The sequence below is a fragment of the Malaclemys terrapin genome, chromosome 1, assembly GCF_027887155.1.
Source record: "Malaclemys terrapin pileata isolate rMalTer1 chromosome 1, rMalTer1.hap1, whole genome shotgun sequence".
Taxonomy (NCBI): domain Eukaryota; kingdom Metazoa; phylum Chordata; order Testudines; family Emydidae; genus Malaclemys; species Malaclemys terrapin.
In genome coordinates, this window is record NC_071505.1 from 198,212,201 (window position 1) to 198,237,640 (window position 25,440).

At 43.7% G+C, this 25,440-nt stretch overlaps 1 protein-coding gene across 1 annotated transcript in view; it reads right to left on the bottom strand.

Moving 5' to 3' along the window:
- DNMT3L (DNA methyltransferase 3 like) overlaps positions 1–25,440 on the bottom strand; it is an 86,388-nt gene that overhangs the window by 27,031 nt on the left and 33,917 nt on the right. The window lies entirely within an intron of this gene.

Sequence of the window (25,440 nt, forward strand, 5' to 3'; positions counted from 1 at the left end):
AGCAGCTGGCATTGCTACACAGCAGCAGCTCCTTGCCTTCGCAGCAGACGGTGCAGTAGGACTGCTAACCATTGTCATCCACCGCTTCCACTGCAACTCTGCTCTCCTGCTCCCCAGCGATGAGCTCAGGCTTCAGAGTGACAGTTGTGTGTGTTTCTCCTTGATGCAAACCCGCCCCCTTTGTTGATTTTAATTCCCTGTAAGCCAACCACCCTCCCCCCTTTGAAATAAAGTAACTATTGTTTTGAAACCATGCATTCTTTCTTTATTAATTAAAAAAAAAAATGAGATAACGGACAAGGTAGCCTGGATGGGGTGGGGGAGGAGGGAAGGACTAGGCCACATTGCTTATTGTAGCCACACTAAAAATCAAAGTGTTTGAATGATAGCTTTCTGTTGCTTGGGCCATCCTCTGGAGTGGAGTGGAGTGGAGTGGAGTGGCTGGGGGCCCGGAGCCTCCCCACCACATTCTTGGGTGTCTGGGTGAGGAGGCTATGGAACATGGGGAGGAGGGTAGGCGGTTATACAGTGGATGCAGTGGGGGTCTGTGCTTTTGTTGGCTTTCCTGCAGCTCCAACAGACGCTTCATCATGTTCATTTGCTCCCTCATTAGCCTCAGCATCGCGTCCTGGCTCCGCTCTTCACGCTCACTTAATTCTTTCCTGGCCTCTGCCACTGAATGCCTCCATGCATTAAGCTGTGCCCTATCAGTGTGGGAGGACTGCATGAGCTTGGAAAACATGTCATCGTGAGTGTGGTTTTTTTGCCTTCTAATCTGTGATAACCTCTGGGACTGAGATGATAGGGGGAGCGTAGAAACATTCTACGCTCTATGATTCTGGGGGGACTGCATGGTCACCTGTGCTGCTGAGTTTGCCACGCTGACCAAACAGGAAATGAAATTCAAAAGTTCCCAGGGCTTTTCCTATGTACCTGGCTAGTGCATCAGAGTTCAAAGTGCTGTCCAGAGTGGTCCCAATGGAGCACTCTGGGATAGCTCCCGAAGCCCAATACCGTCAATTTGCGTCCACCCTACCCCAATTTTGACCCAGCAAAGTCGATTTTAGCGCTACTCCCCTTGCGGGGGAGGAGTACAGAAGTCGATTTGAAGAGCCCTTTAGGTCGACAGAATGGGGTTGGTTGTGTGGACGCATTCATTTTTAAATCAACCTAACATGGCTAAATTTGACCTAACCCCATAGTGTAGACCAGGCCTAATTCTTAAGTTTCAGAGGGGTAGCCGTGTTAGACTGTATCAGCAAAAACAACAATGAGTCCCTGTGGCACCTTAGAGACTAACACCACACCACATACCTCCATTACCCAAACAGCTCACAGTCTAAGACAACAAACAACACCTGAAAGGTGGGGGAATGGAACACAATCAAAATATATGATCATTTATTATTTGTATTACTGTAGCACCTAGGAGCCAATCATAGGCCAGGACTCCACTGTGCTAGCTGCTGTACAAATATAGAACAGAAAGATCATCCCTGCCACAAAGTGTTGCATCTTTTTGACCCAGGCAGCTAGTCAGAGTTCAGGGCCCTGGGCGTGTTCCAGTTGGAATTAGAAATGGATGAAGACTGATGTTCTCTTTGATGCAATCTTGTTCATTTACAAGGAATGTACAAAGCCCTGCTTCTCTGAATGCAGAAGGAACCAAGAACAAAAGGAGCAGTTTCTTAGCTTACAGCCCCCAAACCTCTTTAGCAACACCAGACCCAAAAGCCCTCTAGCTTTTTCCAGGGTCATACTCTGCGTACAGGCTCCTACTTGGCTTTGTTGCCTCTTTTGCTCTCTCTGTTCTTAGTTTCTATATGTTCTCTCTTCCTCCCACCCCCCATGCACACTTCCTTCTTCCCAAAATGATACTCGACCTGGGTTCCCACACACGTTTTGTCTTAGGTGGGGGCTTATGCTTACAGTTATATTAACTGAAGGGTGAGTTCACACCTCTCAATCGGATGTTAACTCAACCCAGAGCATGGTTTCACCCAGCTCAGAATATGTATGGTTCTTATTTATTATTTGTATTACTGTAGCATCAATTATGGGCCCAGACTCTTCTGTGCTAGGCATTATAAAACACAGAACAAAAAGACAGGCCCTACTCCAAGGGGCTCACAAGCTTCAATTTTCACATAAAACACCGTCTTTTATTTATTTCTTTTTATTACACCATGTCCATTCAGCTTCTCCAGCCTGACCAAATTTCAGTGACAGCATTTACAGGGATTGGAGCATCAGGGGTTTGCCCTTCCACAGCCCCACACGTTGCACACACACTGTACTTAGTTGGCTAGGAGTGTCCTTGGGGACAAGAGTTCATTTCAAACACAATTTTTCTCTTGTCCGCATTCTCTTCCCACTTCATATCACCATACACTCATTACAACCACCAGCGAAAGTGGTGAGCTCCCCCTCCCATTCTGCTCTACTTCAGCCACTGCATGTGAATACCCAAATACCCAGGGGCCATATTCTGCCATCAGCCTTTTAAAATGCCCCCACATTGACTTCAAAAAGGAGTCCTGCTTAAAAACAGATGGCATGATAGGACCCTGTGTATTTAATATCATTAAAAGTTGTTTGTCTAAGCTAAGGAGTTCTACTACAGTAAATATAAAAGGGAATGTAATAAAATATCTAATAATAAGCAGAGGGAAAGCTTTGGATAATTTCCTGCCTGGAAGTTTTTTAGAAATGACATAAAAAGAGCTGACCATGCTTAACATGTGTGACAAGAATACGCTGTGAGTAGAAGTTTATGGCACCATCATCTGAATAAACTCTCTAATGTATTTGTCATGCATGGATCACTGTAACGCACCAGAATTACATCAAAATAATGACCGTGCCAGGGGGTCAGGATCTCAGCCTGTTTAGAGTTGAGTATCAACGTGTTAGCTTTATTATATTTTGGGACGTCTGACAAAGAGCAGTGGGGTAAACACAGAATGTGTGCAGAGCTGGAAGCTCTTTATTCCCTATCTGTTGGTTTTGTATTTTAATCACCTCGAGATCAGGGAGGGGCCTTACGCAGCTGTCACACACATAATAAATACAGTATCCAAGGTTGATACTTTATTTTAGTTGTCTGATGGTCTAGTATCAGCCTCCTGATGGCGGTTCAAAGAGTTGAGGATGGGACCAGATTAAAGTAATTTGAGGTTATAAGGTTTAGGCATACCATGACACAGCCTCCCCTTCTGTTTGAAGCAGCAGGGGTCCTTCTCCTTTTTCTGGCTCCATCTATATTTGAGCTGGGACATGTGATTCCCATCTGATGTAGACATACCTGTGCTAGTTCTGCTCGAGCTTCTGTGCTCAAAATGGGTGTGTAGAGAGGGTAGCATGGGCCGCGGCTTGGGCTAGGTACTGGAGTACATACCTGCCTGGACCCCCGAGGTACTCTGTCAGCTAGCCCAAGCTGCTGCCCATGTTACCCTGGCCACCCGGCTATTTTTAGCTAGTGCAGGGCATCTATGTGAGCTGGGAATCACTCCTACCTAAAAGCCACCCAGATAATATAAGAAAGCTCTAGGACAGCATTTCTCAAACTGGGGTCTGCGGACCCTGGGGGTCCCCGAGGGAGCTCCAGGGGTTCCGCGGACCCCACTGATCAACTCCTCCCCCATGGGGCGATGCTAGGGGGGGGCAGGAATAGTCACATGCCCCTCCCCAGACACCCTGGAGGGGGCACATTCCAGAGGGGGAGGGGGAAAGCTGTCCCTCTCCTGTCCCACCCACCCAGTTACACCTGTGTTCAGGTATCTGCCAAGGAGAGGAGCTCGCTGGAGTCACTCTGCTTGCCGCTGCCTGCCCAGTGAGCAAAAAGGAGTGCTTATTTCTTGCAGTTACAGGGCAAAATGGGAGGGCTCAGGGGAGGGAGGAAGGGAGGGAGCAGGAAGGAAGGGGGGCTGCCAGGGACACCGGGGATGATCATCATGGGGATCATGGGGGGAGGCAGCATAGGCCAGGGCTGGTAGTCTGTTTGGGGGGTGGCTGCAGCAAGAAAGAGAAGAGCCATGTGGCCTGAATGGGCGTCTGGGGGGGCGGCATGGGGGGAGCAGCAGAACCAGGGGCTAGCGATGGTGGGGATGTTTGGGGGAGAAATCAACCCATGGGGAATGGGGGATTTCTGTGGGAGACTGGGGGAGGCATCATCAAGGCATGGGGGTGAGGATTTCCAAGCCCTTCAGGGCTGTACACGATTTGGCCTCTAGGTCAGTGAGTCTGGCACTTCTTGCCTGCACTAAATTCACTGTTGTTTTTTGAAAAGATTGAAACAAAGAGAAGCACTGAGCACCTCTCTGGCTTGTAGGAGAAGAGTGGGGTAGAGTCTGTGTATGTAGTGGTAGCCCAGGGGTGAATGCTTGCTCACTCCATTGCCCTCCCACCCAGAATCCCAGGTCAGAATTAAAATACCCTGGATTTCTTTCCTCACATGATGACTCCCTTAGGACTACAATTCCCAGGGATTTTCTGTTCATGTCATCGTGTCTGCAGACAAGTGAACTTCACCCTGCTAAGGCCCCTACTATTGGAGTTGACAAGAGCAGTTCAAGGCCAGCTGAGTTCTGAATTGGGACTTCCTAACATGCCCAGTGCCCCTTGTTTCCTTGCCCCTCTTCTGAATGGGTGGGTCTAAACTGGGAAAATAGGTAGTGTTTAAAAACGTGTTTGCAAATATGCTTGAACTACAATCTATTTCAATACAACCTATTTCAATACAACTTATTTCCTAGTCTAGACAGTGTGGGTCAATGTCATATCCCCACATTCCATTATTCCCTCAGATATAGGCTTTAAAAAGGGAAATTGCTCTCTTGTATTGTAAGCAGGGCTGTGGGTGTGTTTTCCAGCAATGTGTCTTTTGGTTTTCATTATTCACCCGCTCTCATAGCCTTGAGACAGAAGCAGTTGCAGACTGTAGGCTCCTCAGAGAGCCACAAACCCCTCTCCTGTTTTTCTGGGAGTGTGATTTGTATCTAACGCTGGAAGAGCTGTACAGCATGTTTAGCTGATGGACTCCTTTCACGCTATGCCCTTAGCGGCACATTCTGAGGTGGCACCTCATTAAATTGGTTTACTGTAGGTCTACAGCGTATGCGCTCTATTCCCATAGTAGCATTTTGGTGGTCGTGCTATGTAACAAGAGAGCCACTTCCAGCTCACATTGGAAATACAGAAAGTAGCATTGATGGCAATGTTTTCACTGCAAAGAGTTTGCCAAGAAAGGATAAGGACAAAGTGTTTTTAGCTGCTCTCTCCCACCAGGTGCAAAGTACACAACAGGTGTGCAGCAATCCTGAGTGTCACCTTACTGCACCCATCGCTGCAGTGGCTGAGTGTTATATGGATACATACTTCAAGATTATTTCTATTACAATACGTGGATACCTCAGTTTATAAGTTACAAGCTCTGAAAATACTGTATACAGAGGGAGGTGTTAGAAAGTAAGCTGTAATGTATACGGTGGTGGGTTGGAAGGTATGGCATATTGTGTACAGTGGGGTATTGGAAGGTATGCTATACTGTATTGTATACAGTGAGGTATTGGAGATATCCCATCTCCTAGAACTGGAAGGGACCTTGAAAGGTCATCAAGTCCAGCCCCCTGCCTTCACTAGCAGGACCAAGTACTGATTTTGCCCCAGATTCCCAAGTGGCCCCCTCAAGGATTGAACTCACAACCCTGGATTTAGCAGGCCAATGCTCAAACCACTGAGCTATCCCTCCCCCATATTGAAAGATATGGCACATTGTTGCACTTTGAAAGCTAGGTGTATAATTGATCTGTTTACCAGGTGTAAAATTGGCCTAGTAGATTTAATTCGTTTTCTGTACTGCTGCAAAAATATCTTATGGCTTGCATTGTTCCAGAAATCCTCAGCAAACTTACAGTTAGTTATTGTTTGTTCCCTGCACTTTAGTGTAACCAAAATCTAAAATGAAAAAAGAAATGTAAGGCTTAAGCCATAAAGCCAGCAGGTCAAATGTATAATTGAAGTGACTGAGCAACGCAATAGGTGTCCTATTGGAACTGAGCACATGCTGTCCTAACCTTCGCAAAGCACATTTCGAATGTGTCTCTTGAGAAGGTAAAATACAAAGGTATATTTTAAAAATATATATAGCGGGTGTCATTTAATTGCACCAAATGGTACCTTGGCAGATAGTCAGCGATTGAGCAATCTATCATTGATGAGTGTTATGAAAAAACAATGCAAAAAACCCTAATAAATAATCCTCATAATAAATAACATGGTCCTTTAGCCAGATAGCAGCTTGTTCATAGGGGTGCAACAGGCAGCAGAACGAGCTGTGGCAACAGACACGGAGTGGGACAAATCACTTCGTTTAGCAAATTAGTGAACCAACACAATAATCATAATAAACAAGCATGAGTAGCGCCTGACAAAATTTACTTTATTCATTTATTTGCCAAGTGTAATTTTAATTATAATAATAAGTTCCTAGTATAGTAGTGTTTTGTAGTGTGCATAGTAAAAGGCTTTAAAAGCAGTGAGATGAGAGCATGCAACAGTGAGATGTCTGCTAAAAGCGGGGAGAAATCTTTTTTTTTTTTTTTTATGGCTTTGAGCGAAGTGTGGATTAGCGAGATTGTACTGTAGTTACCAAAAGCTGGGCTGCTAAGGAGAACCTGGTGTCTGGTGGAGAGATGCAACAGATCTGCTCTGCTCCCAAAGCCAAACAGAAAGAAGTAGGTCAGTGGTGACAGGAGATAAACTTGGTCTAAGATGGATAATACCAGTATCCATCCCTGGTATTACAGACTTCAGGGACAGCTCTCTGCAGCACAGAGTGAACTTGAGCCAAAGGAATCTCCCCAGTGGCAGTGATGGTTCTTCTGCTGCCTTCTGCATCTGCCACCTACTCTGCCGGAACCCACCGTGTGGCATATGGGAAAGCAAAGGCTTCTCGGAGACAAGGAGGAGACAGAGCATGTGAGGGAAGGGGAGAGGCAGAGCTAGGCTCTGATATACCCAGTTCTCAACTGGCTTAAGGTCCTTGGGGGATCTTTCCACTTGGACACAGTGGAGAATTAAGCCCAAATCTCTGAAATAGACCAGAGTACTGGATCACTGAAATAAGTGTCTTGGCCTAGTATCCCCATTTATATAGCTGTTGTTACAGGAAAATGTACACTCTTACATTTTTAGCCCATGGCTGGTCTTTTTAAATAAGGATTACATAAGGAAAGGTGGATCAGCTGTCTCATTGGTTTGATGGGGATATAGGAGCTCAAGGGCATAAAATTCTCACTCACTTTAGCAAGGTTCAAAGGCAGCTAGACAGCAAATCAATGACACATTTTTGTGCACTGTCTGAGCAAGACCTTGCTAATTTGCTTCTAAATCCCCATTCTATTGTGTAGCTTAGGGGGTCCCTGAAAATTTTTAAATCAAAATGGGGGTCCTGGAGTTGCTAAAGTTTGAGAACCGCTGCTCTAGGAAATGTATAATAGCCGGAGAATGACTTTGATATTAGAACGTGCAGGGGAAAATCCATTCACACAAATTCATTCATGCTCCACAAAATTGGCCAAATATGTGTCATAAAATGGACAGGAAAAGAACACTCCATTTGATTACACAGAAGAGAAAAATCACACACACAAGATGTTTTTAGACAATCTAGTGCTGATTAAATATGCTGGATGGGCAAACTGAGAGACAGAAATCATGTATTCAAGCATGGGCTCTGATGGTCTTATATGTCTTTGAGCTCCGTACCAACTGGAGTAATGGATATTGTGCTGTGGACACAATGAACTGGACTGAGATCAATAACTCGATTCACACGATCCACAGACAGACATCTGATGATAAAATATTTTAGTTAAAATTAGTGCTGTCAATTAATCGCAGTTAACTCAAGCGATTAACTCAAAATAAATTAACTTGATTAAAAAATTATTTGTGATTAATTGCAGTTTAGGATGTTTTTCTACATTTTCAAATATATTGATTTCAATTACAACATAGAATACAAAGTGCACAATGCTCACTTCATATTATTTTTTATTACAAATATTCGTGCTGTAAAAAGGTAAACAAAAGAAATAGTATTTTTCAGTTCACCTCATTCAAATACTGTAGTGCAATATCTTGATCATGAAAGTGCCATTTACAAACAATTTTTTTTCACATGTGGAAGCAGAGTCAGGATAAGCTCTACCCTGACATCTGGTGGTGAATTATGGCGAGTGTGGAAAAGAACTTCAGGGGCTGATCTTGTTTGCATAGGCACACCCATCCACCTAGCCTGGGACAACAACTGAAAGTGGTTACTTTGGCTGGTGTGGGATCCACAGTTTCTCTGTTATTGGGGCAGGAAGAATAAAGTGATGTTACCCTGATTCTGTGAATCAAGGCGAGTGGAACTGTTGTATAACAGAGGGACTCACCAGTAATTAAGTAGCACTTGCTAGACAAGGGGCATGGGTTACAAAACCCAGTGAATTGAGAGAGGCTGGGGACAGGTATGTGTACCTGATAGTATGGGCCCCTTTTGAGAACCTGGCATGCTAATTGTACTACTTCCTCTCTCCACTGTTGCATAGTAGAGATAAGTTTGCTCCCATTAGGAGTCTAGCTAGAAGTTGTTAAACTGAATTCACTTTGGATCAATGGTGCACCAGCACTGGGGCTCCCCTAAAAAATCACTAAAAGAGCTAAAATTGCTGAGCTGAGATCACTGAGTGCTGTGTTAACCTAAAGATACATTGCTAAGCAGCTGGCAGAGCCGAGCAGTTTGTGGGATGGTTGGAGCGGCCCATGGAACATCGAGTGGCGCGGAGCTGAGCCATTTGCGGGGGCAGCTGAGCGGTTCATGGGACGGCTGGTGGAGTGGAGTGGCTGGCAGGGCTGAGCAGTTTGTGGGACGGTTGGAGCGGCCCACGGAACGGGGAGCAGAGCGGAGCAGTTTGCAGGGACAGCTGGAGGAGCGGGGCGGTGCGGCTGGTAAAGCGGAGCCATTCGTGGTGAAGGCTGCAGCAGAACTCCACAGAGCGGTAGGGCAGTCGGCCTCGGACCACGTAAGGTGTCCCTTAACATCACGTGTGCCCCCCCATTTCTGCCCAGGCTTTGGGGAGGGGGCGGTAAAACTCTGCAGATAAACTTTTGAATTCTGGGGCGGCACTGACCAGGGACAGAGACTTTGGGGTTGTTGGACTTTGGGGTGAATGGACTTAAGACCCTGAGGGGTAAAGGACACTGCCAAACTTACTTGGAGGTGGGTCTTTTGCTCATGGTTTGTGTTATGAATCCTGTTTGTGGTGTTTCCCCAACATAATGCCACATTGTTTCCCTCCTTTATTAAAAGGCTTTTGCTACAGTCAGACTCCGTGCTTGCGAGAGAGGAAGTATTGCCTCCTAGAGGCTCCCAGGGGGGTGGTATGTAATTGTCCCAGGTCACTGAGTGGGGGCTCGAGCTGGTTTTGCATTGCGTTATTGAAACGGAACCCCTAGATACTGAACCCGGCCCTTGTTGCTGCCGACTCAGAGGGGCAGAAGGGTTACAAATGAATGCACTTAAAAACAAAACAATGTGAAACTTTAGAGCCTACTACAAGTTCCTCAGTCCTACTTCTTGTGCAGCCAAATGCTAAGACAAATGAGTTTGTTTACATTTTTGGGAGAGAATGTTACCCGCTTCTTATTTACAATGTCACCTAAAAGTGAGAACAGGCATTCTCATGGCACTGTTGTAGTCAGTGTTGCAAGGTATGTGCCAGATGTGCTAAACATTCGTATGCCCCTTCATGTTTCGACTGGTAGATTGCACTATCTTTTCTTTATCTTTTTTTACAGTGCAAATATTTGTAATAAAAATAATATAAAGTAGCACTCTACACTTTGTATTCTGCATTGTAATTGAAATCAATATATTTGAAAATGTAGAAAAACATCCAAAAATATTTATAATACATTTAAATTGGTATTCTATTATTGTTTAACAGTGTGATTAAAATTGCGATTAATTGTGATTAACTTTTAAAATCTCACAATTAATCGTGATTAATTCTGTTAATTGTTTGACATCTCTAGTTAAAGTTGACCTTGAATCCAAACCAATGACCTAGAAATGAAGTACTCCATATCCCATATATTAAATAATTAAACAATAAACTATACATTTTAGTTTATGTAGTGTAGATTAGCTGATATTTTCTGCATCAAAGTGAGAAGAATTAACACTAGTAATACCTAGCTCTTAGCTAGCATTTTTCATCAACAGATCTCAAAGTGCAGCACAATCTTTAATGTATTTAATATCACAACCACCCTGTTTTGTTTTTGTTTTTACTTAGACATTTTTACTACATAAGTTAGGAACAGACAGGACATGAGAGGGCAAAGAAGCAAACCCAAATGCTTATTATTGACCAGGTCCAAGATTCTGCCTTTCACTTTGAAAGTGATGTGTCTGGAATTCACAGAAACCTATTATTAGGTGAAGAAGCACCTCTGTAACAGACATGATCACTGAGAAACTGTTGGAGGTAAAGAACCCCACCATATTAGAATGATATAGCCATATAAAATTGTCATCTGACAAATGAAATCTATTGTAATAGAGAATCTAACACTGGCAGATAATATAATTAATAAACTATTATCAAAGGGTTTAGTTATGAACAAAAATGAGGCTGCTCTTTTGCACCATCTAGTGCCAGTGAGAAATGCACAGTTAGATCCAAGCTCCCAGATCTTTCACAATATTTCTATTACAATATTCAAGATTTCACTGGTTTGTAGTAAAATGCAATGAACTATTCTTGCCTTTACAGCAAGTCTGTAAAATATTTATTAAGACTGTTACCCTGGTTTAGGTTGGTGTAATGAGGAGATCATCATTTGATTACAGACAATTGTACCCTGGAAGCAAAGCAATATCATTATAATGAGGGGAATTTCACCTGAAAGGAGATTCAATTAGGGAAGAAATTATTGACGTTTTAATGGTAGATATTCTTCCCTGAAGGCAGGAATACATTACTATAATAATGTGATTTCTTTAGTAAAGGTAGTTTCTTCTTGGTGCTTCATGAATTTAGATCAATAAATTTGTTTTAACTTCTCTTGATAGTACAAGGGTCCTATGAGCTGCCAGTCCAAAATTATACATACAAAATTCATTCATACAGGGGAATCCTGCTATAATGCGACCCCGCATTTACCGCGATTGAATTTTTTGGACCCCAATGATCGCGTTATAGCGGGGTTCCACTGTATTTTATAATCTATATATATATAAAACACTATTGAGAGCTTAAATGATATGCACAATATATCAGTTTGTATTATGGAGAGGCAGTAGCCCCTTTTTAGTTACATTTGCCATCAGCTTCCATTCTAAGTGCTCATTCCTGTCAAAGCTACTTCTCATAAGTAACCTTTACTCAGAGAGTAATTCCCATTCAAGGAAATGGGAATGGCTGCATGAGGAAAAAGACTACCCATGAGAGTAAAGAGCTGAAGGATTGGCTCCTAGTGTTTTATTTAAGCAAGCCTATAACTTTGCATTGAAATTTCCTGTTTTTCTCTGCCGCAAAAGGGGAACATTTTCTGTAAAGTACAAACAAAATTGTCAAATAGACTCCAAGTTACAGGACATTCCACAATTCCCTCTAGCTCAAAGATGACTTGTTCATGACTGTTAAATCTCTTTGAAAACTTGTGCATTGGCTAAATTTGAAGGAAATAGTTGGTAAATAAGCAAAGTTATATAAGATTTTTGTTGTTCATAATTTGGGGCCCAATCCTGCTTCCATTAGTGTCAAGGGGTGGTGTGGGGGTTTTGTTGTAGTTTGTTATTCTACCATTGACTTCACTGGGAGCAGAATATATATATAATTAGAGTGTGCAGGAGTGTTGTTGTCTATTGGCTGGTGGCAGCTTAGAAAGAAATAAGGCTATTTGTGTAGATCCTTCTTTTAGCTCAAATGGCCCTACCTAGAAGAACTGGAGGTCCAGGAGTCCCTGCAGGTGTGGTTTTTTTATTATGGAGGCCCAGTAGTTAAGGTTGGAAGCACAGCCTCATTTTCAGCTTGGTTTAGATAACTGTTGGAAAGTCAAGAAAAGAAATCCTCGAAATCCTTTAAATGTTTATGGTTAAGTCTCCTTGACAACTAGAAGGTTCTCAGAAACAATTCATTTAATCAAGTAAGTGCTATTGAGATAAAAAGAAATTTCAAGATGGCTCTTTTTAAACATGTATGCAAAGTGTCTAATGTATCCTCATGTCCCTTGATCTGTCCCTTGAAGTTGCATTACACCACAAATTTTGAAATATAATTAGAGTTTGGAATGGGATCACACAAGAGATCATTTCCAAGGACAAGAATAGAAAAAAATTTACAAAATGGCCAATCCTGGGAAATGAGACAAAATGTTCTGTCAGTGAAACTGATGGAGACGACGGCGTGGAAATGGAGAATTTTTTTTTAAATTTATATTTTATTGATTTCTGCTCCCCAAAATCAGGGGAGAACAGAAAACAAACAAACAAACAACAGAACAACTAAACACACAAAAAGCAATAACCACAAGAACAAAAAGATAAAAGAATGGAATGGGAGCTGGGAGGGAAAAAGTGAGCAACATCTTGTTTGTCATCTGCTAGGAATTAATCAAATGTTTCTAAAAATGTAGACCAAATCTTTTCAAATTTGTCTGAGGACCATCTTCTCCAAAATGTTACCTGCTCTTTAGCTGCCAGGTCAGCCAAGTTGCTAAGCCAAGATATCTCTGGATGCAGTCCCTCTTCCATCTAAGCAATTTGAGTCATTTGGCTACAAGCACTGCTCTAGCAAATCAAGCTTTCGATGAGTGGGAGCATTTACAGGCTGATAGGATATATTCCCAGTTCTGGGAAGTAATTTTTAAGGAGGTATCCATCATTATATTAATTCTCCTGCATTCTTCTAGCCAAAAGGACTGTATCCTGGGACAGTCCCAAAACATGTGAACCAGTGTGGCTCTGGGAGACTCACAAGCAGGAGACTATTTTAATTGTTGGCATCTGAACTGGTGTGGGCTCCTTTTCAAATGTGAAAGGAAATGCAAAGGTATGATAAACTGAGGCCTCACCAATGCTCAGTAGAGTGGGACAATTTTACCTCCTGTGTCTTACATACAGCAGTCCTGTTAATACACCCCAGAATAATAATTAGCCTTTTTCGCAACTGCATCACATTGTTGACTCATATTCAGTTTGTGATCCACTGTAACCTCCAGATCCTTTTCAGAAGTACTAATATACAGCCAGTTATTCCCCATTTTATAGTTGTGCATTTGATTGTTCCTTCCTAAGGGAAGTACTTTGCACTTATCTTTGATGAATTTCATCTTGTGGAATTCAGACCAATTCTCCAATTTATCAAGGTCATTTTGAATTCTAATCCTGTCCTCCAAAGTGATTGCAACCCTTCACAGTTTGGTGTCATCTGCAACTTTTATAAGCATATTCTCCACTTTATTATCCAAGTCATTAATAAAAATATTGACCCCCTATGTGTCCCCACTAGATATATTCTCCAAGTTTGACACTGAACCACTGATGACTACTCTTTGAGTATGGTCTTTCAAGCAGTTGGGAACCCACCTTACAGTAATTTCATATAGACTGCATTTCCTTAGTTAGTTTATGAGACTGTCCTGTGGGGCTGTGTCAAAAGCCTTACTAAAATCAAGATATAGGATGTCTAATGCTTCCCCTTATCCACTAGACCAGGAACCCTGTCACAGAAGGAAATTAAGTTGAATTGGCATGTTTTGTCTTTGACAATTCCATACTGGCTATTCCTTATATTATCCTCTACGTACATACAAATTGATTGTTTAATAATTTGTTCCAGTATCTTTTCAGGTATTGACATTTTCTGACTGATCTATAATTCCCCGGGTCTTTTTGTTTCCCCTTTTTAAAGATGGGTACTATGTTTGCCCTTCTTCAATCAGCTGGGACTTCAGCCATCCTAAAGATAATTGCTAATAGTTCCAAGATTGCTTCAGCTAGTTCCATAAGTACCCTAGAATAAATTTCATCTTGCCTTGCTGACTTGTGTACACCTAACTTATCTAAATATTCATTAACCTGTTCTTTCCCTGTTTTGGTTTGTGTTCCTTCCCCCCGTTAACCATTTTATTGAAGACTGAAGCAAAATAAGCATTAAACACTTCAGCCTTCTTAATGTCTTCTGTTATTAGCTTTCCTTCCTTGCTAAGGGAAGAGGACCTGCACTTTCCTTAATCTTTCTCTTGATCCTAATTTATATAGAGAACCTCTTCTGATTGGTTTATGTCATTTGCTAGGTGTAAATCATTTTGTGCCTTACCCTTTCTGATTTTGTCCCTACATGCTTGTGCTATTCTTTTGTACTCCTCCCTAGCAATTCACCCATGTTTCTACTTTTTGTAGTATTCCTTTTTGATTTTCAGGTCATTAAAAAGTTCCTGATGGAGACATATTGACCTCTTACTATTCATACTATCCTTCCTTCACACCAGTGTAGTTTGCAGTTGTACCTTTAATACCGTCTTCTGGAGATATGCCAGCTCTCTTGAACTATGGTGGAGTTAGATGTGAACCAAACCCTGCACGTGCATGTGGAAGTTTGAGTTTGATCAGTTTGAATCTCCCCATGCGTCCGTCCCATTTCTATGCCCCAGCCCCCATCTCCCCTACAGGGAGCCCACTATGCCTCCACAAGAAGCCTTGCTCTCGCACACCAACAAGCCTCACCAGATGTATGAAGACATCTAAAGTAGGGCTGTCGATTAATCACAGTTAACTCACGTGAGTAACTCAAAAAAATTAATCGCGATTAATGGCAGTTTTAATCGCACTGTTAAACAATAGAATACCAATTGAAATTTATTATATATTTTGGATGTTTTTGTACATTTTCATATATATTGTATTCTGTGTTGTAATTGAAATCAAAGTGTATATTATTTTTTGTTATAAATATTTGCACTGTAAAATGATAAACCAAAGAAATAGTATTTTTCAATTCACCTAATACAAGTACTGTAGTGCAATCTCTTTATCATGAAAGTTGTACTTATAAATGTTCAATTATGTACAAAAAACTGCATTCAAAAATAAAACAATGTAAAACTTCAGAGCCTACAAGTCCACTCAGTCCTACTTCTTGTTCAGCCAATCGCTAAGACAAACAAGTTTGTTTACATTTGCAGGAGATAATGCTGCCCTCTTCTTATTTACAATGTCACCAGAAAGTGAGAACAGGCATTTCCATGGAACTTTTGTAGCCGGCGTTGCAAGGTATTTACGTTTCAGATATGCTAAACATTTGTATGCCCCTTCACGCTTCAGCCACCATTCCAGAGGACATGCTTCCATGCTGATGGCGCTCGTTAAAAAAATAATGCATTAATTACATTTGTGACTGAACTCCTTGGGGGAAAATTGTATGTCCCCTGCTCTGTTTTACCCACATTCTGCCATATATTTCATGTTATAGCAGTCTCAGATGATGACCCATTTTAAGAACACTTTCACTGCAGATTTGACAAAATGCAAAGACGGTACCAATGTGAGATTTCTAAAAATAGCTACAGCACTCGACCAAGGTTTAAGAATCTGAAGTGCCTTCCAAAATCTGACCGGGACAGGGTATGGAGCATGCTTTCAGATGTCTTAAAAGAGCAACACTTCAATGCAGAAACTACAGAACCCGATTCACCAAAAAAGAAAATCAGCCTTCTGCTAGTGGCATCTGACTCAGATGATGAAAATGAACATGCGTCGGTCCGCACTGCTTTGGCTTGTTATCGAGCAGAACCTGTCATCAGCATGGATGCATGTTCTCTGGAATGGTGGTTGACGCATGAAGGGACATATGAATCTTTAGTGCATCTGGCACGTAAATATCTTGCGATGCTGGCTACAGCAGTGCCATGCGAACACCTGTTGTCACTTTCAGGTGACATTGTAAACAAGAGGTGGGCAGGATTATCTCCTGCAAATGTAAACAAACTTGTTTGTGTGAGTGATTGGCTGAACAAGAAGTAAGACTGAGTGGACTTGCAGGCTCTAAAATTTTACATTGTTTTATTTTTGAATGCAGTTTTTTGTACATAATTGTACATTTATAAGTACAACTTTCACGGTAAAGAGATTGCACTACAGTACTTGTATTAGGTGAATTGAAAAATACCATTTTGGTTGTTTTTTTACAATGCAAATACTTGTAATCAAAATAAATATAAAGTGAGCACTGTGCACTTTGTATTCTGTGGTGTAATTTGAAATCAATATATTTGAAAATGTAGAAAACATCCAAAAATATTTAGATAAGTGGTAGTCTATTATTGTTTAACAGCGTGATTAATCGCGATTAAATTTTTTAATTTGCTTGACAGCCCTAATCTAAAGTAAGAAAGAAGGAGAGTGTTCTATGTTGAAATGAGGAAGCTGGGGGGGGGAGAGGTTCTTTTCAGAAGGTCAGTTTATTCATCTCTGGTACGTATATCACCCCCATTAGCATAGTATCTGAACACCTCACAATTTTTAAGGTATTCATTTAGCCTCACGACACCCCTGTGAGGTAGGGCAGTGCTATTATCCCTATTTTAGAGATGGAGAACTGAGGCACAGAGAGACTAAGCGACTTGTTCAAGGTCACACAGGCAGTCTGTAGCAGAGCAGGGAATTGTACCCACATTTCCTAACTCCGAGGCTGCAGCCCAAATCACCAGAGCATCATTCTTCTCTTTAGGGTGGAAAGCTTGGGCTGCCTCCCCAGCTGGGCGAATAAGCTCAGCCCATATTTGCTGAGCTTTTGTGAACAAAAGCTGGGGTTTGTGAGTACATTAAGGTCAGATTTTCTAAAAGAGATTAACTCCTCCTTGGACACCAAAACAAGTGGCCAAATGGGAGCTGAGCGCTTTTGAAAATCTGGCCCTAAATCTCAAAGTCCAGGGTAAGTTTAGAGCTTTGATGCAAATCAGCTTAGATGCAAATCAGATACCTACAATGCACTCTTAAATTGGGTGTGTGGGAAGCTTAAACAGTCCCTGCCAACCGCATTCGTGGCCTAAGAGAGATCTATTAGTCCAGTGCTTTATTTACAGAGCCAATCTTGAGCACTGAAGCTGCAGTGCTGCTTATGCTAAATTTGTTTCCAGCACTATATCAAGAGGCATGGAAGTTTAAGGCTCAACAAAGTACACAGCATTAAAGTGAAAGATTTGACTCCTGAGGATTTCAAATAAGCTAGTGCTTCGACACAGCAGAATTGCACCTAAGAGCACTTAGTAAACCAGCTACCCCACCGCAAAATTATATGTTAAAGCGCACAGTAAAGCAGTCGTAACAATGGCAGCGTGCCCCATATATAAAAAGAGTAATATGAAGAATTAAATTAACTTTTCAGGATGCATTTTCAAACATGGGCACTGAGGTTGTGCCTATACGTTATGTGTACATACACATTGTGTGCATGTGACGTGTAATTACCCTAGCATTCCTATTTGCGTGTGGTTACTCATTTTACGCCTTCAATGGATGCATGCACATGTTTTGTGGGTGCAACTTATACGTTCCTATTTGACAATGTGGCCCTTTGTATAGCTAAAAAAATAATAATAAAGACACACGTATCTGACAATTGCGCTTGTTCATGTTCTAAAGCATTTACTTAGTCTTTCGATACCATATCAAAAGTCAATTTATAATCCTAGTAAATTATTTCCATGGGTTCCATTTGTCAGTTATTTTGCTACTTCCATACGTTCTGTCTGAACAGCAATTGAGCCTATTGAGGTTAAGGCTCAGCCACTGCCTGACTCACTTTGCAGTAGGGAATGATTGCTGATTGGATGCAGGCGAGGCATATCTTTTTTCTGACGCTTCTCTCCCCACACCCGATATTCCAGCAGATCGCCTCTACGCTTGAGTTAGAATGTAGATGTCACATGCAGGGAAATAATAATTCTCACCATGTCATAATGAAGTCTGGTGGAAGCCTGTATGACATTTAATGTTGTATGGTCAAGACTATGATTTCACACCTTTGTCATTACTTGTTTTGAGGGAGAAAAACACAGTGCTTCTGCTCTGGGGACCATTAATCATAATATTGTAAGGTGCAGTTAGACTCTTAAACCAAAAGCCCAATTCTGCAAAGACTTTTGTGCCTACATAACTTTAGACATGCGAGTAAGTCAAGTACATGCCTGAGTCTTTGAAGGATCCAGGCCCAACTTTGTAAAACTGGCTTGCGAGAGTAACAAATACTTATTTTTGTCATTAGAAGCAGGTGGATGTGATGTGGAGTATATGGTGTACAGAAAGCAGATTTGTTGAGTAAGACGGTGCCATTTTTACATAGCCACTTCTCTGGTTATGAGAACTGAAGAGCAAAATGATGTACTACCTGAAGGTGACAGCGTTCAGTTATTCCTCTGTGTGTGTGTGTGTGTGTGTGTGTGTGTGTAGTGAGGTCGTATTGGTGAACCGGGAGTGTGTAGTGAGGTGGTGTGGCTCTCCACCGCCCCGGAGGGGAAAGAGCCCGTCCGGAGGCCGGAGTGGGTGGAGCTAGGGAGCTCTGAGCCCTCCCTTCAGAGGGTCAGGCAGCGACCCGGAAGTATAAAGGCTCATCTCAGTGCTCAGTAGAGGCCCAGCCACCGGAGAGACCAGACGTCTCTAGCCTAGCCCGTGACTGGGAAACCCCCGCGGCCCAAGGCGGCCGCCCAGACTTGCCGGGCCTGCCCTGCGTCCGCTATCTGGAGGAGTTGCTGGACCTGCCCTGCGCCCGCTATCTTGAGGAGTTGCCGGGCCAGCCGATCAACCCCTGCCCCGGAGAACCCATGGTCCTGGATCCCCCAGAGGCCAACACCAGGACCCAGGTAGGCCCCGAGGGGGAGTGTGGAAGTAATCCGAGGGCAGCCGACCCCAGTCTGGCTGCAGCACTGTCAGAGCCTATGTCGGTGTTTTGTGGCCAGGATCCCCACTGACAGCAGCGGGTCTTCTGCTGCTGCTAGGGCCCCGGGCTGGGACGCAGTGGAGTAGGAGGGCCTGCGTCCCCCCTGCTGCTCAACTCGTGGGTGGCAGTCTCCACCTCTCCCTGGCCTGAGGAGGCTGGGACATATTGGTATTACTCAGCCCTGACGGCCTGAGCTCCTGACTCAGCGTTTGTTGCCCCACCCTGACCTAGGGCCCGGGCTAGCTACGGTTTGTACCTTATTTTAGGGTTACCATATTTCAACACTGAAAAAAGAGGACACTCCACGGGGGCCTGGCCCTACCCCAACTATGCCCCTTCCCCACCCCCACCCCCGCCCCAACTCCACCCAGCCCTGCCCCAACCCTGCCCCTTCCCCAAAGCCCTTGCCCCAACTCTGCCCCCTCCTCTGAGCACCCTGCATTCCCCCTCCTCCCTCCCGCTCTGATTTTGGTTGGGGATTGCTAAGTGCTTCCCTGCTCCCCACTCGCCCTGCAGCCTTTGTGACCCCTGCTCCCCACCCACCCTGCAGCCCCTGCACCCCCGCCCCTGCAGCCTCTGCGCCCCCGCCTGCCCTTGCACCCCCCGCCCCTGCAGCCTCTGTGACCCCTGCTCCCCACTCACCCTGCAGCCCCTGCACCCCCCCGCCCCTGCAGCCTCTGTGACCCGTGCTCCCCACTCGCCCTGCAGCCCCTGCACCCCCCTGCCCCTGCAGTCTCTGCGCCCCCCGCCTGCTCTGCCCCTGCACCCCCCGCCCTTGCAGCCTCTGTGACCCCTGCTCCTCACTTGCCCTGCACCCCCCGCCCCTGCAGCCTCTGAGACCCCTGCTCCTCACTCACCCTGCAGCCCCTGCACCCCCTGCCCCTGCAGCCTCTGCGCCCCCCGCCTGCCCTGCCCCTGCACCCCCCGCCCCTGCAGCCTCTGTGACCCCTGCTCCTCACTCGCCCTGCCCCTTCACCCCCCGCCCCTGCAGCCTCTATGCCCCCGCAGGCTCTATGCCCCTGTCTGCCCTGCTGCCCCGCTCACCCGGCATCCTCTGTCTGCTGGGGGCTTCAGACGCTCGGCAGCACGGGTCCCTGCAGCCCCGGCCGCAGCTTCCTTCCTGCCGCCGAGCACATTCCCCGGCCTGTCTGTCCCCGCAGGAAACAGCTCCCACGGCGCCGGGTTCTGAGCTGCGCGGGGCAACGGGGCCACAGGAAAGGTCCCCCAGTGGCCGGGGGGGTCCCCGCCCGCGAGGGAAGCCCGAGCCCCCTCCCCCCCCCGTTCCCCACCTGAGCATTGTAGCTGGGGCAGCTGGGCTGCGCTGTGGACCCAGCGAATCGTGCTGGGCGGACCCTGGCTTATGCCTCCCCATTTCCCCGGACATGTCCAGCTCTTTGGAAATTCCCCCCAGAGGGGGATTTGAGCACCAAAAAACCGGACATGACCAGGGAAATCTGGACGTATGGTAACCCTGAGCTATTTGCTCAGCTCTGACTGAGGGCCAGAGCCCTGACTTAGCACTGTTGCCCCGCCCTGAGCCAGGGCTGAGCTTACTGTGTTTCTTCTGGTTACAGCAAGGGCTGCTGAGGGAGACCCTCACGGCCAGACGAACCCCCCGAGCCCAACGGTGTGTAGTGAGCCGGTGTGGCTCCCTGCCGCCCCGGAGAGGGTCGAGCCCCGGCAAACCCTTGTACAGTGTGTGTGTGTGTGTGTGTGTGTGTGTGTGTGTGTGTGAGAGAGAGAGAGAGAGAGAGCGCGCATGTGTGTTGGAGATGAGGAAGAGAATCTAGAAGATTTCAGGCTTCATTAGAGGTTGTGTTCTTAACATGGGTTTTTGACATACTGTGATTATTTTTAACTGTAAGAAAAAGCTGTGTTCTGCAGCGGGTGCAATTACATTACTTAGCAGCATGTTCAGGCTGAGATAATTGACTGAACAAGTCTTTTAATATCTTGCCCCTTTCACACTTGTTGCTTGGATACCACTTTCTGTGAACTATTATGTACCATATTGGAAAGAAGAATGCTTTTACCATCCTGCTCTTTGCTTTGTTATCTCCTTAAACTCCATATTTAAAAATAATTTCAGAAGTGGAGTCAAAGGATTGTGACTGTCTGGCAGCAATAAACTGAAAGGCACAGCTGGAAAATCCAGCTCATGTGGACACTCTGAATTCAAACCTTTGTTTTGTAGTTGTTGGTACTGAGTTATATTTTTCTTGCATGCAAGCATTTCCTTCTGCTTCCCTGGAGAGTATGACTTTAAGAGATGTGGCCAACAGAGTGTAGAAATAGAAGCATCTCTAAATATCCGGATAGCCTCGTCCAGGAAAATTTGCCATTAAGAGGAGGAGTTCATTGCTCTCACAGTTTTTCATAGGCTCTAAAAATATAAACTAAGATTTTGCACCATTATGTGCAGTGTTTGTAATCAGATGGTATGGTACAGTGAGTTTCCATCTAACAGCAACAGGTTATGGTGAGTTCTATTATGCTAGGTACTGAATGATGTGCTGCAACATGTGCCGTGATTTATTTTAATCCAAGAGCTGTTTCCTTGTCAAGACACACAAATGCCTCAGAAAGGGGTATGCTCCCGTGGCAGAAGGTCTCAGACACTACAGGGCTGGGGGATTTAAGGGAGAGGCAGGAGTCAGTGGTTGCCTCACCCATGTAGTAGATTTTGGAAACCTGCAGAGAGCTGCAGGCTACCTGTGGCTGATTTTCCTGGGCAGGTGTGGCTCACTAGCCTCCACTCTGAATAAGAAGGAGTGGGAGCTAGGGTCTGGGATACCCACATTGGTTGGTTCTGAGGGAGGGAACCCTAGAAGCAGCACTGCCCAGGGTGCTGGTTTAGAGTAGGATTTATGTTGTGTTACTTCGGATTTACCTTTTAGTCGCTAAAGCCTAGGAGGGGTGAATTTTTGACTCTCCAATCAGCTTGGCGCTGGGTGAGATCCTAACTGTTTATCCGGGATATGTAAATATGGGTAGATAGAAGGCAGCAGCTCCTGCCCGGCCATTTTGTATTTTAAAACTTGGATTATGCAAGAACAAGTATTTACTAGTGTTTTGTGAAAGTAAGGATTATTCTGGGGAGAGTACCGGGGGTTGTGTGTGGGAAAACTCCACTCTGTTTCAGGTGATGTTTATGCCCCTTGGAATTTGGCCAGTCTATGAAATTGAGATTGCCTGTTCTTCACATTTTGTCATAGAAAATGAGTGAAAAGCCAGGGCATCACTGAACTATTATTTTGTTAGGAGGGTGGAGAGAGAGAGTGAGGAAAACGTATTTATACAGGCAAACACATCTCTCGTCAAGGAGGAGGAGTAGCCCAACATTGCAAATCCTTACTCATGCAAGTCGTTCTGATGACTTCAGTGTGACTGTATGAATGACTGTTTGTGTAAGGCTGCAGGAACAGGCCCAGTGGGACTATTAACATAAATAAAATCGTACTGGATTGGGAAGGGTTGTGGCCACCATTCCAGATCCCAGCTGTCTGACCATGAGCTGATGAAATGAATTTCATTTTCCACCTCTCATGCTTAGTTTCTTCGGTAAATTAGGTTTTATGTGAGGTGAACTTTTTCCTAATTGCATGTCCCCTTTCACTTTGTTAATGGAAACAGTTTCTTTTTACTTTTTTGTATCTATATAACTTGTTACAGGTTAAAATTCTGTTTTAAACTTGGAGAGGGGGAAAAAGCCCTCCTGGGCTGAGCTGTTATGTCTGTTTTTAGCCTCAGAATTCACTCATGGTCAAATTATAAAGCCTTGGAAAAGGGGGCAGCATTGTGTACAGTGGACCTGTGGCTAACAAAAATTCTCTACTCGGACACTAGTGCAGGTAAGGAGCTTTGGTAAATGGCATGAGACATTTTGGAAAGTAGCAACTGAACTCAGTAACGTATGTGAAAACTCAGAACTAATTCCATAGGGCCCCTTCAATGGGTCTAGGACCAAGCCTACAGAAATAGGCAACCAGCTTGATTATTATCATGATAGGAAATAGAGAGGAGCATATGCTGAAAAACTTGGATCTGGACTTCAAACCGACTCTGAACTCAATGGTGTCTGGGTTTGGGGTTTGCCCATAATCCCTAATACAAAGGCAATGTTTTGTCAGACTTGTTGGTAATATTGTAAAAGTGACTCACAAGGTCCTGAAATAGTGAGTCACTACACTCTGCCTTTGAGGAGTTGATACTAATCCTCCTTTCCTGCTGCTTGGTGCTTGTTGGAACCACAAAATGAACGTTTAAAGGCACCGCTACTTATTCTCTTTCTCATCTGTATCCAGGACTGTTTTTTCATAACTGAGAGGCGGAATACTTCTGTTGACTGACTAGACACGTCACACGTCTCACACCCAGGCACCAAAGGATGAGAAGACTTTGCCATTTGTTTTACCCTTTAGAATTGGGTGTCAAACTAATTTAAGTCAGGAGTCTTTGGCCTGGATTGAACGGCTTTCCTTCCAGAAGACATCTGCTGAATGATTCTGGATGATATCTTCTCTAGTCTTGCCTTCCTGGTCAGACTGTGTTTTAAAAGAGACTCACAGGATGCTTTTTTTTTTTTTTTTTTTTTAATGCTTTTAAGATTTTCTCTGGGTCACCTGAATCGATAGATCAAAGGCAGGATATGATGCTTCCAACAGGATTCATCCATTGCAGTGCCAGACAAGCAGTTTAGGAAAAGGCCTTTATGGTTACTAGCAGATCAGGGGAGACAGAGCCCAGTTAACTGACCGGGTAAACCAGACGCAAGTACTTGTTGGGGTATTTCCTAGTTTAATGTTTGACATTTCTGTTTTAATACAGGAATTGTTACCGCTCTATAGCTAGATTTGGCAGAATTCAATTTTTTAAAATAATTTCAATGGATAATATTGGTTTATTTTAAAACAATTTCGTAGATTTTTATCTATTTACATTTTCACAGTTGCACAAAATTATGGGTTTTAAGCATTTTTTCCTGTTCTTATCAATTTAAATTTTCACAGTTGCAGGAAATGTGCAGGGGAATCAGACAATTATTTAATGACAGCAGCTGTTGAGATTCAAAAAGTTTACATTTGATAAACTGTTAAAACACAAATTGTCAACATCATGTGTCCAAATATACAAAGTAAATAGCCTTAAATCAACAACTCAGACCTGTTTTTACTATTCATTCACTTGTCCATTTGTAACATGCCTAATTCAAAAGTTTAAATCACTGGATTTTGACTCTAATAAGTTTTCAAGCAGCAATTTTCTTACTTTGCCTATCTATAAATTTCTATTATAATCAATTAAAGTATTTTTTCATCGGTTTGTGTGTGTGTATGGTGAAATTGATGTTTAATGACATTTACGGATAAAAATCTAATCTGCAGCTGAGTGTAGCTGGCTAGCAGGGTAGATCTGAGGAAAAGACAATTCCATGCAGAGAATAAAGAGTCGAGTTCTTATTTGAAAAGGGAATTACTCTCAGGGCGGAGCCTACACGCGATAGCTACAAATTCAGAGATGAGCCTGCAGGTCCTAATGGAAGATGGTTTTGTTTTAAAACCTCTGTCTAATAAATTGCTACAACTAAATACACTGTGGCTACCATCTTGGACTTGCTTCTTGTGAGAATGAGTGTCTATGACTTTTAAATATGTTGGGAATTAAAAAGTTAAATTAATCAGAATTTATGCGCAGATATACGTTCTCTCATCTCCCTTCCATCCTCCCCTGACAATCAACCAAAAAAACCTATCTCCAAAACCAAAAACCCCTTGGAATTTCTTTTATATTTGTTTCCATATGTGACACTTTCCTCTGATGGCCATATTCTGCACCTGGAGCTCCCTGTATGGAGAGGCAATGTGATCTAGTGGCTAGGACACTAGATTGGGACTAAGGATACGTGGATTTTATTCCTGATGGTTCCTAACTATTGTATTTAATAAACAACATCAAACACGCAAAATTAGAACTTAAAAAAAGTTGAAGCAGTATAAAATCAGGATGGACACTAGTTTTACAGTCTCTGCCACAGGGCTCCTCTTCCCCTCCCCTAATGCCAGAGTTACAAATAAGGTGATTTTCTTACAAGTTTATTGGCTGTCAATCGGAGGCTCTGCAGTGTTGTTTTCAAAAGCAGTCCATACACGTTTTGAAAGGTTGTCTCTTGCCAGGTGAACTCTGAGTGCACTGTTCTAACAAAACTGTTGTCGCTGTGTTCCACAGACCTCTACTGTGTCTGCAGTGGTGTAGGCTGCACTGCTCAGTTTGTAGTAGCAATGACGTTTCCCACTGCTGTTCCTACATGCTAATTGTGCCCTTAACTTACATTGTCTCCCTTATTTAAACTTTCAAGGCCTTAATTGTTTTTCAGTGGTTTGCAGATGCCTCTCTTGCGTCCCACATAGATTCCAACAATATGACCAGACGTCTAGTTCAGTTCTCTTGA